The sequence below is a fragment of the Pelodiscus sinensis genome, chromosome 3 (assembly GCF_052426305.1).
Source record: "Pelodiscus sinensis isolate ZL-2025 chromosome 3, ASM5242630v1, whole genome shotgun sequence".
NCBI lineage: Eukaryota > Metazoa > Chordata > Testudines > Trionychidae > Pelodiscus > Pelodiscus sinensis.
In genome coordinates this window covers 9,129,288-9,142,884 of record NC_143054.1, presented here as the reverse complement: position 1 = coordinate 9,142,884, position 13,597 = coordinate 9,129,288, and the positions used below count along the sequence as shown (strand labels likewise).

The 13,597-nt window shown below is 49.3% G+C and overlaps 1 long non-coding RNA gene across 1 annotated transcript; it reads left to right on the top strand.

Annotated features, from left to right (window-relative positions):
- Window positions 1-9,752: 9,752 nt before the first annotated feature.
- On the top strand, window positions 9,753-13,157 carry LOC142827547 (uncharacterized). The gene is made up of 2 exons (XR_012902215.2): window positions 9,753-10,097; window positions 12,934-13,157. It is a non-coding gene; the product is annotated as an uncharacterized LOC142827547 (long non-coding RNA).
- The last annotated feature ends 440 nt before the right edge of the window (window positions 13,158-13,597 follow it).

Here is a 13,597-nt window from a genome sequence, read left to right as displayed (position 1 = left end):
CGGCTTTGAAAGCCTCGGGGGAAGCCGGCGGCGGGGCATCCCAGGCGCGCATGGGCTGCCCGCCCGCCGGAGCCCCTCCGCGGCTTTGAAAGCCTCGGGGGAAGCCGGCGGGGGGCATCCCAGGCGCGCATGGGATGCCACCCCCGCCGGCTTCCCCCGAGGCTTTCAAAGCTGCTGCGGCTTTGCTCCCGGTGCCTCTGGTCTGCTGGGGACCATCTCCAGCAGACCAGGGACACCGGGAGCAAAGGAGGCGGAGGGGCACTGGGGTATAAGATGAAACCCTATCTTTTAATTAAAAAGATAGGGGGGTCGTCTTATACGCCCAGTCGCCCTATACGCCGGAAAATACGGTACCCCGAATGGGTTCTTCTGGTCCCAAGAAACCAGCCACAGTTCCCAGGTCAATTTACACTCTGGATCTTACCTGCAAGATCACGCTGAGCCAATCCTTTAGAATCTAAAATCTAAAGGTTTATTACTAAAAGAAAGAAAAGCATGAGAGTAAGGTTGTTAAAGGATAATACATTACAACCATCGAATCCCCCAGTTCTCAATGCAGGCTCTTAGCAGAGATATTATAAACTGCTATCTTAAAAGTCTCTGGTGTACATCCTATGTCAGGATGGGTCCACGGTTGTTTCCAGCTCGTTGTTCCCTGCAAGACTGCATCTGGGAACAGGAGCAAAGCTGAAGACAAGATGGAGGATGCCACATGGCACTTATATACCTCCTCTGGCATCTTCTCAACCTATCCATGCTGCTCTGCAGGTATCAGTCACATTCCTGAGGTGTGTATTGGCACCTAGAGATTCATTGTCCCCTTGCTAATTAGCATCGCCATTGTTTGAGCATTCCTTGTCCATTGTTCAGCCACAGACCGAGAATTTTCCAGCATCCACACAGAGTGTTTATAACTCCACATACAGATATTATACAATGACATGAATAGCAGATACAGAATCAGTAGAACAGAAGCTTTCGTGTGACACCTCACATGGCCCCCTTTGTATTCACTTTGGGGCAAATACCCCCTTATTGGGTGCAGCAGTGATCTGGCTGCTCCCCTTAAAATCCAGTAATGTGACATCCACACACAGAGGGTGTCTATTCTGCAGGTTCTCCAGGTGCTGAGGTGTGTAGACACACCCAACCTCCCTGTTGTCAGCACTCAAGGCCCTTAATTGCACCCTTCCAGAAAGTAGACCCTGAGCTGGAATGCTTGTCTGGCAGATGTGGGAAGGCATCCAGGTTGGGCTGCAACCTACCCCACCTACCTGCCCTCCCCACCTGCTGTGCAGCGGCATGGTTGCCAAGGTGCAGATACCTGGGTTTGAGCCTGGCTAATTCTCCATTGCTGTTCCCACAATTCCCAATTGCTGTATCCTCTGGCTGTTTCTGCCAACTCACTTGCCCCCCTGAACTGGAACCTACCTGCAGCCCTGGATAGTCCTGAAACTCAGAGTGCTGCAAGCTGAAAAGCACACCAGATAACTAATGAACCTGTCGTGGGCGAACTCCCAGGACCATGGTTTTACCAGGCACTCAGGGAAGAGCTGCCTCGGTGAGAATTAAAGCACACACCTCTCCCTCAGCCATCCTTGCGTGCCGCAAGAGGGTCAATTGGCGTGTCTCAGGAGCAGCAAAGCCAGACTGGAGATGCCATGAGCTCTGTCACACACGGTTCATCCCTGACCCAACCTGAACTGCCTTTTCTCACTTGCCCCCTGGCACTACAGGGACCCTAAGGGGCAAGAGGGTTGTTTGTGGGGCTCAGTTGGCATCTTCCATTCAAATTAAGCTAACCATTGGCCCCTGGCTCAGTTCTGTGTGACTGTGCCCCTACAACTCTTCTTTCAAGATCAACGGGAGTCATTTGAATATGCTAAATGGCAATTTGCACCAGTGTAGCCACGGACACTGCAACCTGCTTGGGAAATAATAGTGAAAATTCTTCTTACGCAACAATGAGGTGGTAACACTACTGCTGTCCCCCACACAGATTTCCTCACTTTCTGGCTATTGCAGAAGCTCAGTGCAAGAGATACCTTTGTGCACACATGGACACGAGTACACACTAGGGATGTTAGTGTATAGTCGTTTAAACAATTAATTGGTAAACCTGGGCTTATTGGTTAATCCAAGTGATCACACACACACACTCCTTGCTGCCTCTGTAGCAGAGGCAGGAGCATGGGGTGGCAGGTGAGAGCCGGTCTGCACGGGGAGACGATTTTTAAACCAGTTTCTCTCGTGGACCGGCTCCACCTGCCACCCCATGATGCTGCCTCTGTCCCTTTAGTTAAATGGCTATTTCTTTATCCTAAAGTTTAGTGAGTTTAGTAAATGGGCCTAAGTAAAAAGATAGCTTTGATATTGTGTCAGTGTTAATGAGACTAACAGGATGTTGAAGGCTGAGGCCTTAATTGCTTGATTTACAATGTCTCTTTGTCTTGCCAATGCAGATGTTGACGCTGTGCCGCCTAACCTTGAAAGCCCTTGTAACATTGCTTATGTGTGTGAAAAGGGAATGAATGTGCTGAGATAAGGTGCAAAAGTTATTGCTCAGAACCAGATGGCCAAAGAGGGAGGTTGAGTGTAGGCGAAGACCAGAGTACAGACGACCCGGCGTCAAAAATGCATACCCATAATAAGGAGTGATTGGACTATTGGCAGAGTGGCACATTGATGAGCCTTCAAGACAATTGATTACAGGATGAGCCTTCAAGAGATGTTTGGGAATGACTGACATCAATAAGATAACATTCCAGTCACAAGCTGACAGAGTGGAATCCATTGATTTCAACAGAGAAAAGGATTATAAAAGCAGGACGCTTTGCTTTGGAACTTTGGGTTCGTCTTGCCACCAACTCCAGAAAAGCATTGGATCGATTGATCGACAAAGGCCCTCTGTTTTCAATCTAGCTGGCCACTAGACTGATACAGAATCTGGACTGGTAACTATGACATCGTCTGGTGGGACTGTGTGTGTGTATGGTGTTTGTGTGTGAATTATTGAATAGCACATACAACTGTTGTATTCTCAATAAATGCGGCGTACTGCCTTTTCCCCTCTGAAAGATCTCGTGTGCTTCGTTTAAGCAGATAACACCACTTCACCCAGGGCCTGGGGATTCCTTCCCCTCCCCACCCACAACTTCTCACAGGGCCTGCAGATGCCCTCTCCTCTCCGGCACCACTCCTCTCAGGGCCTGAGGATTCCCTCCCACCCCCTACTCCCACCCCACTTTCCCACCACCCCGCACTCATGCGGCCTGATACCTGAGCAACACTAGGTAAATTTGTTAGTTACACATATACATTTGGACATATTACAACAAATATTGTTTGCTTGTGCGTAGCTGACCTAGCAAGCCACATCACCCCCTATCAGGGACCTGTCTTCTTCACTATTTCCCACTCCCCTAAATTTTGTGTCATTTTCAAACATTATCAGTAATGACTTTACGTTTTCTTCCAGACCACCGATAAGAACGTTAAATAGCGGATGGCCAAGAACCGCTCAGGAGAGATCCTCGTTTTCTGTGATAAAAAGAACAACATTCTCCAATTTAAAAAGACACACAAAAATCTGCATTTTTCCACAATGAAATGTTGAACTTTTGTTTCCCTAGCTACAATATACAGTAGACACTCGTTTATCTGTGTCTCCATTGTTCATCTCTCTATATTTTAGTTCAAGCTGGAGAGGCTGACAGCCTGGCTAGAGGAATGCCCGAGGGCAGCCCTAAAAGCCAGATTGTGGGCCTATTATCCACATGGTGAGCAGCTAGCCAAACAAGATGCCCCAGAGAACTGCCCATTGATTAATGCATGAACGGATCCATTCCTAACAACTCATGATATTCACTCGTCAACACCTTTTAATGTTGTTCTGACCCACTGGTTTGATCACTGCAAAGTACACAAAGCACATTGTTCATGGCCCACCTTATCTTTTCTTACATTGTTTTTTTTCTCTCCCATTGGAAATTGGAACCACTCCATCTGTCCTAGAAGTTTGTCTCAAATACTTAGGCAAGCTGTCTCTCCTTATCCTTTGACTGGGTCAGCAGCATAATTTTGGCATGTGACAAACTAGTGTCTAGTATACAAAAAATTAAAAAAGGCGTCAGCCTATGGTCGAGTGAATTCAGAATGATTGTGACACACTGGAAAATTTGCCAAAGACAAGTTCAAAGAATGACACCGATAAGGGAAGAATCAAGCACAAATACAAAATGGGGAAGAGCTGCTTTGGCAGGAAAGGACCTGAGGTTTACAGTGGACCCCAAACTGAGTATTATGCAACAATGGAGCGTTGTAAAAAAGACAAATTCTGTACTGAGGTTGTAGTAACAGGAGAGTTGGATGTAAGATACAGGGAATTCTATTTGCTCTACTCCACACTGGAAACGCTGCAATTCCAGTAAGGGGTCTGATTTCTCCTCCCACCACTCAGAGTCTCAATGCTGATTGGCCGAGCAGGGGCCTATTGACAGGGAGGAAACTCAGGTTCTTTTACTCTCTTTTAAGACCTCACTTATAACTCATAACCAACCATGTGTTTGATCAATCATGCTGGTCTCCTATAATCTTCTCAGCATGGGCCCTAGAGCTCTCAGAGGCTACGTCTACAATGGTAGCTTCTTGCGCAATAACTCTTTTGCGAAAGAGTTCTTGTGCAAAAACTCTTCAACAAGAGAGCATCTACACTGGCATGGGCTTTTGCACAAGAGATGTGCTTTTGCGCAAGAGCATCAATGGACGTGTAGACGCTCTCTTGCCCAAGAAAGCTCTGATGGCCATTTTAACCATAGGGGATTCTTGCGCAAGAAATACATGTTGCCTGTCTACACTGCCCTCTTCTGGAAGAGCTCTTGTACAAGAGGGCTTATTCCTTGTAGGGAGAGGACTAACTCTTCCAGAAGAAGCCCTGTTTACAACACTATACTGTAAATTTACTTCTGGAAGAACACTCGTGCCGAGTAGACAGCCGGCAAGATTTTGTGGAAGAATGGCTGTTCTTCCACAAGAAGCTGCCAGTGTAGATGTAGCCTAAGGTTCTAGGTCTTCTAGAACACGTGCTGAATAATGCCCATGAAGGATTGTTGCTCTGTCAGGCTTTTGGGAACTCTTCATTCTGATCAAAGAACAAAATTCAAGACATGACCCTCAATTTGAAAATCAGGTCTCTTGGGTCCTGTTCCCAATTCTGTCATGATGGGGGCTACGTCTAGACTGCAGGCTTTCTTCAATGAAGCCTTTCCAGAAGAGATCTTCCGGAAAAACTTATTTCGAAAGAGAGCGTCTACACAGCCAAAGTGCATTGAAAAATCAATCTGCTTTTTTGAAAGATAGCGTCCACATTGTTCGGATGCTATCTCACATTTAAGTTGCAATTACTATGGATGGAGTAGCCACTAGGGCATCTGTGCTTTTTCCTGGAGGCCTCTTCTTTCAAAAAAAACCCTTCAAAAACCTCTTCCCCGTCCGCACATGCCTTTTTCTTGGGGTCCTCCTTGGGGGGGGGAAAACAAGATGCCATTTGTTTAAGCCAGACAGCTCCAAAGCACTGCTATCCTCCCTCCCCAACCTGCAACCCAGGGCATCTACTGAAGGAAGGTCAAAGACATGACAGGAGACAGGCCCCTGCTCAAAGATTTTATTATCCTCATAAGTGAACCAGAAGCACCTCTGTAAGGTCACTCAGCAGCCGAATCAGGAACAGAACCCATTTTCTCTTGGATCCTAGTTACATGCCCTAGTCACAGGGCCATGCTGCCTTTCTGATAGGTGTACCTCCCCAGCTGGAGAAGGAAATATGTTACATCTGTAGTCCCTCACCCCAGCCCACCCCACCCCAGCCCACCTGCCCGTCCTCCCTCCCTCCCTCCCTATAAGAAGAGTATCTGAATCCTTCCAGAGGTATTCTGATTAGCCAGACCTCTGTGTGCTCTATGCTGGCTAGGACGAACTACAGGTCCCATGATGCAGTGGTGAGCTCCCTCTGGGCCTGGCTTGGGCTAGATGGGGAGAGACTGCTGCAAGGGGTTGATAGCCTCCATTGGAGGGATAGGGAGCTGGAACAGAGAGCTGCTGCTTTCCTCAGCTCTGGGCCAAGGACGCGCAGTGACAGAGCCCATGGTTGAGATGTGGGGCTTGCTGAAGACATGTGAGGAGGGTTAAGCCTCCACTATGGCAGACAACGTGTCAGTCCTGCGCCCAAGTTTCTCCACATCTGGGCCCTGGCAGTGGAAGCTGGAGGCAAGCCTGAATTTGGCTTGCAGACCATTGAGGGAAAAGCAAGTCACGCCTGGGCTGTTGCTGTCCAATGCAATCCACATGCCTGCCAGCGAGTCCGGAGCAACCTAAGCTGGTCGCTGTCCCTCGTTGCCTCCTCGCGCCTTGTTTTCCCTGGACTGCTTCTGCCAGACTTACGAAGTGCTGGCCTGAGCACTGTTCACCCCCACAAGAGAGGGCCCAGTAGTGTGAGCTTCATGGACACCACAGCCGGGTGCATGCATGTGTATGGCCGAGAGTGTGGGTGAGGTTCATGTGCAGCTTGCTGTTGAAAGGTGGAGTCCATCTGCCCCGTGGCTGTGCCACCTAGTGACCTGATATAAGTAAAGTATCATTATCTACACTTAAAAAAATGAGTAGTCCTGTGGCACCTAAGGGCATTCTCTACATTAGGAAATTATTTCAAAGTAACTTATTTCAAAATAATAACTCCCGAAATAGCTATTTCGAAATAGCATGTCCACGCTACAAGGAAGCCTCAAAATACGTCTGAAGCAGGCTCCCTTAATGTGGACATGCTATCTCGACTTAGAGCAAGAAAGCTCTGATGGCCATTTTAACCATAGGGGCTTCTTGCGCAAGAAATTCATGTTGCCTGTCTACACTGCCCTCTTGTGGAAGAGCTCTTGCTCAAGAGGGCTTATTCCTCATGAGGAGAGGAATGACTCTTCTGGAATAAGCCCTGTTTTACAACGCTAGACTGTAAATTTACTAGCGCAAGAACGCTCGTGCAGTGTAAACAGACGGCAAGTTTTTCACAAGATTGGCTGTTCTTGCACAAGAAGCTGCAGTGTAGACATAGCTCCCCTAGACAGCTTTCTTCTGCTGAAAGAAGATATGCAAATTCAGAGCTAATTTGCATATCTTCTTCCGATTGTGTCATCAGAAGAGGTTTTGTCAAAAAAGAAAGCAGTTTAAATGCGGTTCTTTCAGGAAAACACCCCTTTTTCGGAAGCACCCTTTTCCCTAAAAAAATGGGATATGAAGGGTTCTTTTGAAAAAGGGGGGGTTTTTTCCTAAAGAACCATGTCTAGACTGCTTTCTTTTTCAACAAAACCTCTTCCAATAACCCGATAGTAAGAAGATATGCAAATTAGCTCCAAATGTGCATATCTTCTTTCGGCAGAAGAAAGCAGTCTAGACTTAGCCGAGCGGAAATATCATATTGCCTCTGTTTAACTCTACTGTAAGCACACTGTGTGTGCACAAAAGGGCCAGTGTAGACAGCTCAGATTTCTTTTGTGCAAAAAACCCCCATCGTGAAAATGACGATCGGGGCTTTTTTGCGCAAAAGCGCGTCTAGATTGGCACGGATGTTTTCCCGCAAAAAGTGCTTTTCCGCAAATGCTTTTAACAGAAAACTTTTCCGCTAAAAGCATTTGTGGAAAATCATGCCAGTCTAGACGTAGCCCATAAGTTTAGCAGGTGTCAAAGTATAAAGGCTTTGTCTTGACCACAGTGTAAGAAAGTATTGATTAAATCAAGTTAGATTGGACTAAGCTTTGAGGGGAATGAAATGTGAATCCCCAGTGTAATTCAAGTAGGGAAATGACTATATGAAGATTTTATGTATGTTCAGGGCTGCAATCATTCATCCAGTTTTTTCTGCCTGTCAGAGAGGTGTACCTAAGAGGAAACAACTTCTAATTTGCACACGTACCATGTGTACATTTGGGTTCAGTGCCGGTTGGTGTGATGGTCATGGTGGATGGGTGATGAAGTTAGTGGGCCAGGAGATTGAAGTAAGGCCTAGTAACAAGAATTCAGAAAAGGGCAGTTCCTCTCTGCACTAGTGAGAAGATTGGAGGTGAATCTTTTAGCATTTGATTTAGTGGGTGTAATGTAGACCCATAAATCGAACACTGAGGGCAGCCCCTGCCAGCATCTGGTACCCCTGACGCTGCAAGGAGGAAGGGAAGCTGACAGGAGTGTCCTCCTGTCGGCCTCTGTGACGGACCCAGCAGGGTCCGCACTAGGAGCGGGGGAGGCCCCCCCTCCCCAGCGGAAAGCGGCGGCCAGGGACGGCCAGAAGCCGCTCGGCGCGGCTCCGCCGCGGCCAAAGGCGGGGGCGGGCGCGCGCCAGAGGAAACGGGGGAAGCCCCGGGAGCCCGGGAGACGTCTGGCGAGGGCGCCCCAGTTTGCGCCCAGGGCGGAAGCTGCGGGCGCGCTTCGGCGAGAGCTGCGCGGGAACCCTCTGGAGGGGGCGGGGCTGACGCCCCTGACGTCACCCGTCTGCGCCCATAACAGGGGTGCCGAGACGCCCAGGCAGGGGGAAGCGAGCGGGCAGCCACCCTGGCTTCCCGGCATCCCAAGCACCCGGCCTTCCAGGCGACAAAAGGGGACGACCCCGGCAACTGGAGACTTGCCCTGGGACGAGCCCGGCATTTGCGACGGGGTAAGTGATTTGACTCTGCACCGGCCCGGGGGACCGGCGCAGCGGGAGTGGAAGGAGTCCGAGGCGGGGCCGTCCTGGCACCCGTGGGCAGGCGAGTTTCGAGCGGCTGCCCCGCCTGCCGTGGGGGGAGCGCTTTAAAGCACCCATCCCACTTAGGGCCTCGGGCTGGGACCCGGTGGTGAGGGCGGGCCCGGGTCCCCCACTCCCCCACGCCCCGACCTCAGTGTAGGTCCACAAGGCGGCGACGGTCGCACACACCACCCCTCCCCTTCCCTGCGGAGAGGGGCAGCAAGACAAGGGGGCAAAGACTAGAGGGACGGCTCAAGAGCCCCGGTCGGACCCTCGGCCGGGGGCCGCCTGGGAAGTTACAGGCCCGGGTCCGCCGAGCCCCCTCGGCCCTACTCGGGGCGAGGGGTGATCGCACCCGGGCCCGGACTCGCCCGTGAACCCCGGAGGGCAGGGTAACTGGGCGTTCGGAAGGCGGTGGGTTCGCGGAGCCCCACCCCACCCCGCCGGCCCAGCCCGGGGGATCTGGGGTGTGGGGCTCGCACCCTTAAAACCCGCTACAGCCTCCCTCTGGGTGGACGCTGCCACAGCCTGGCTTGAGGTAAACTGACTTCAGCTATGCATTTTGTATTTTGCAAGTGTCAGTGACTTTAGTGTGGAACGGATGTATACCGGGGCGACTTATAGTGGGGATGCCCTGTACCTTAAACCGACCTGCCTGGTCTAGTATAGATCAGGCCTGAGAGGAAGAAGCAGACAATCAGGGTGCTAGGTCTGAGGTAGGGATAGGAGGAAGGGGAAAATCCAGGAGAGAAAGGAACCAGGTGGGGCATCGGTGTGGTCTGAGAGGAATTAGGAATAGAAATGAGATTTAACACTGCACAGGGAAGACATTCTAACCAGAGGGCAGTGTTTGAAAGGTCTGGTATTTACTAAAAGATTTTATTTCTATTGTGTTCTGTCCTTCACTTGTTTTATCAACTTTCACACCCCTTTCACACTAGTTGTCTAGTGGAGCCAACTGTTCCATCACAAGACCACTGTACTACGGCCAGCACTCCTCCTGTAGCCGCGCCGTCTGTATGGAGGAGAATTGTTAGCTCCTGTGCTTACGTATGAAACTCTGGGTGATTGTTCAGGGCAAGTGATGCATGGAGCTATTTACAAGGCCTTCTGGCTACAGAATGCATCTGGGGCACCTACAATCCCATGGGTCGATGCTTCTCAGTCCACAGAGCTCTATAAATACTGGGGCTCCCTGTCTCCTCCTCCATCTCACTCCTCTGCAGTGGCGCCTCTTCTCTGCAGTGACACTGAGATCGCAGCTGAGCTCCCGATATGAAGGGCCTCTACGTGTTCCTTATTATGACCCTCCTTCTCTTCCATGCTGCTCCAGGTGAGAGACAAAGTAGCCTGTAGGGATTATTATTGCTTATGTTTCCTGTTGCAGTAGCACCAAGGGCAGTGGTAAGTGGATTCTCTCCAGTGTGCCCAACTGATTACCAGAGGTGCATACTTACAGCTGCTCCACTCTGAAGCATGTGACTCAGAGGAGCACAGAACAGGAGTGTGGGGAGACAACAGAGCAGGTTAGATTTCCCTTAAAGAGACAGAACGTGGTTTCTCTCAGACACCTCGCCATCACACACACTCTTTACGTCACTGTCACATACACACACAGAGTCTATGCCACACTATTTCTGTGCCTCCCACACATGTCCTCCCAGTCTCTGTTCCACACACACCATCACTACCGCATACACTCTCACATCTTTGTGCCACACACACTTGATCTGTGTGCGATAGACAAACTTTGTGACACATAGTCTCTCTCTTGCACACACACCTTCTCTCTCTCTGTCATCCCAGCTCTACCCCTTCCACTCAAGGCTCTGCCCTTCCTGGCAGGCCCTGAACCGGCCCATGACCACCTACCAAAATTTGTGAAGTGGCTCACGAGTTGATTGATGCTTCAAGTCCCACAATTTAGAACCCGATTCTCGGCTCATTTTATACAGGGGAGCTACACTGGGTTACTTTAGCCAAGGAGTTTGCCAAATATACTGTAAGATAAGGATCAAATATACACTGTTCTATGCTGTATGGCAGTGTTTCCCAACTGGTGCTCTGTGGAACCCCAGGGTTCTGTGAAGTGAGACTAAGGGTTCCCTGAGAACCCTTCACTCCACTCGGCCAATACCAGATGCTCCAAAGGGAGGGATCACAACAGGTAATCCTCACGTGATCCCTCTCCTGTCACCCATTTCCATGACAAACAGAGGCTAGGGACACAATTCCTACCCATTCTGGCTAATAGCCATTGATGGACCTAACCTCCATGAATCTATCTGTCTCTTTTTTGAATCCTGTTAAAGTCCTAGCCTTCACCACATCCTCTGGCAAGGAGTTCCGCAGATTGACTGTGTGCTGAGGGAAGAAAAACATCCTTTTGTTTGTTTTAAATCTGCTGCATATTAATTTCAGTTGGTGATCCCTAGTTCTTATAGTGTGAGAATATGTAAATAACTTTTCCTTAATCACTTTTTCCATACCAGTCATGATTTTATAGACCCCCGTTGGTCTTCTCTTTTCTAAGCTGCAAAATCCAAGTCTTTTTAATCTCTCTTCACGTAGGACCCGTTCCAAACCCATAATAATTTTTGTTGCCCTTTTCTGAACCTTTTCCAATGCCAATATATCTTTTTTGAGATGAGGCGACCACATCTATACACAGTATTCAAGATGTGGGTGTACCATGGCTTTATATAGAAGCAATAAGATATTTTCTGACTTATTCTTTATCCCTTTTTTTGATGAGTCTGGTTTCTGTACACAAGCCAATCTAATACTTTGCCTCATGCTTTGTCTACACTACAAAAGTTAGTCCAACTCAGCTTCATCGCGCAGGGTTGTGAGAAATCCACATCCCTGACAGTGCGTCTTCACAGCACCCATAGCTTGAAATAAGCTACCCGATCTGAGCAACACAAATTATGTAGCTTATTTCGAGTTAATTTCGAAATACAGCTCTATTCCAAAATGTTCCTTACTCGTCATGGAACGAGGCTTACAGGGACGTCAGATTTTTTACAATAATGGGTTTGCTCAAAAGATGTGGAATAGCTATTTCGAGATACCAGAAGTATCACGTAATAGCTCCGCAGTGTAAAGGTACCCTGAGTGAGGAAGTTAAGCCAACTTCTCCCCTGCTCTAAACAGAGCTCGGTCAATGGAAGAATCCCTCTACTGACCTAGCTAACACCTCTTGGAGAGGTGTTACACCACTGGGAGAAACCATTCCATCAGCTTATCCATTCTCTACACCGACATATCCATGGGCTCCGCGACAAGGCTGCAGCTGTGTCATTAGAGTCCTTCAAGTGTTGTGTATGTAGCCAGGAGCCTAAGTGTACAGAGTGGTTCTGGGTGTGCTGTCTCTCCCAGCACTCATTGTTCGTTACGAAACAGTCTGGTAACCAATGTTTTGTAATGTGAACCATCTTCCCTTGGTGCTGAATGAATGTATGTGTCACCCTGTTCCTCTTTATGTGCCGACAAGCTGATTTTCTTCCCAATGGAGCATCCCCCACTTCTGGGCTTCATGCTCGCATCCACCTTCCTCCCTGTTTCAGAACTGGAACGTGAACGTCAAAGATGTGCTGAACACCCAAGAGTGGAGTCAGTGGCCAGGGGAGAGCCCTGGCCCCTCAAAGCCTGCTTCTCTTCTTTCTGACTCTATCAAGGCTTAAGAGTGAAAATTTAGCAGAGGTGTAGCATGGGTGTTAAGCGCCTGGGGGGAAAGGCCAAATTTGTGCCCCACCGCTGCACGGAAGCACTCCAGACTGAACCTGGGGCACATCTGTGTCCAACCCTGAAAGGGGGAGGGGAGCTTGTACCATGTCTTCCCCCACCCCCTCCAGTTTGGGGCTGGGCTCCCGTAAGCACTAACCTGCCGGTAGAGATGGAGGAGAGTTGTCCAGGTGATGGCAGGCAGAGGAGGAACAGGCAAGTTGGGGATGACAAGGGAAGTGGAGGGGAACTAACTTGGTGCCCCGCTAGTATGGAGCCCAGGAGCAACTGCCCCTCCACTCCACCTCACTGCACCACTGAAGTTTAGGCACCACACATTTAACAACATTGACCATGGAGGCAAGCAAGAGTTCCTAGTCCACTGATGATACTCCATTTGCAGTGCTGGCTATCCACCAATCATTGCTTTTTCTCTTGTGCAGGTGATGGTACACCACCTTCTAGGTGTGGTAGCGGCGAATGGGGTCCTTGTCTGCCCGTACTCGACCTTTTATGTACAGTACGATTGTACATTGGATGCAGCGAAGGATATGGGTGCTGCCGAATTTGATAAATATTCTGTGCCGAAGTAATGCACAAGGGGACACCTCACAGCATGGAGAGAGAGTTTTGTCCCCCTTCTCTGAATAAAATATTTCACACTGCATTTTTAAATGACTGGAGTCTTCTTGGGGTGGTGTGTGGGGCGGTGGGAGCGTATGACGGGACAGAGTAATGTTCTCTTCCTTCTTCTTTGCTCAGAATCATTTCCTAGGCGTGACCATAGAAGTGTCAAGACTGTTCCACGCTCTGGCACAACAAATACAAAAGTGGAGGCCCACAAAAACACCCCAAAACCTTATCTCATAGGGTATGTCTACACTACAGCGCTAATTCGAACTAGCTCATTCGAATTAGCGCATCTAGACTTAAAAACTAGTTTGAATTAGCGTTTTGCTAATTCGAACTAGCGCGTCCACACTGATTGGACGCAGGGGCGCACTTAAGGGCAGCTGAAACCGGTTCCGGCAGGGCATCAGGTCAGTAGTTGCTTTGTGTGGCTGCTGTCTGAGGCTATCTGAGGCTCGTGCTTAAAGGGACCCCCCC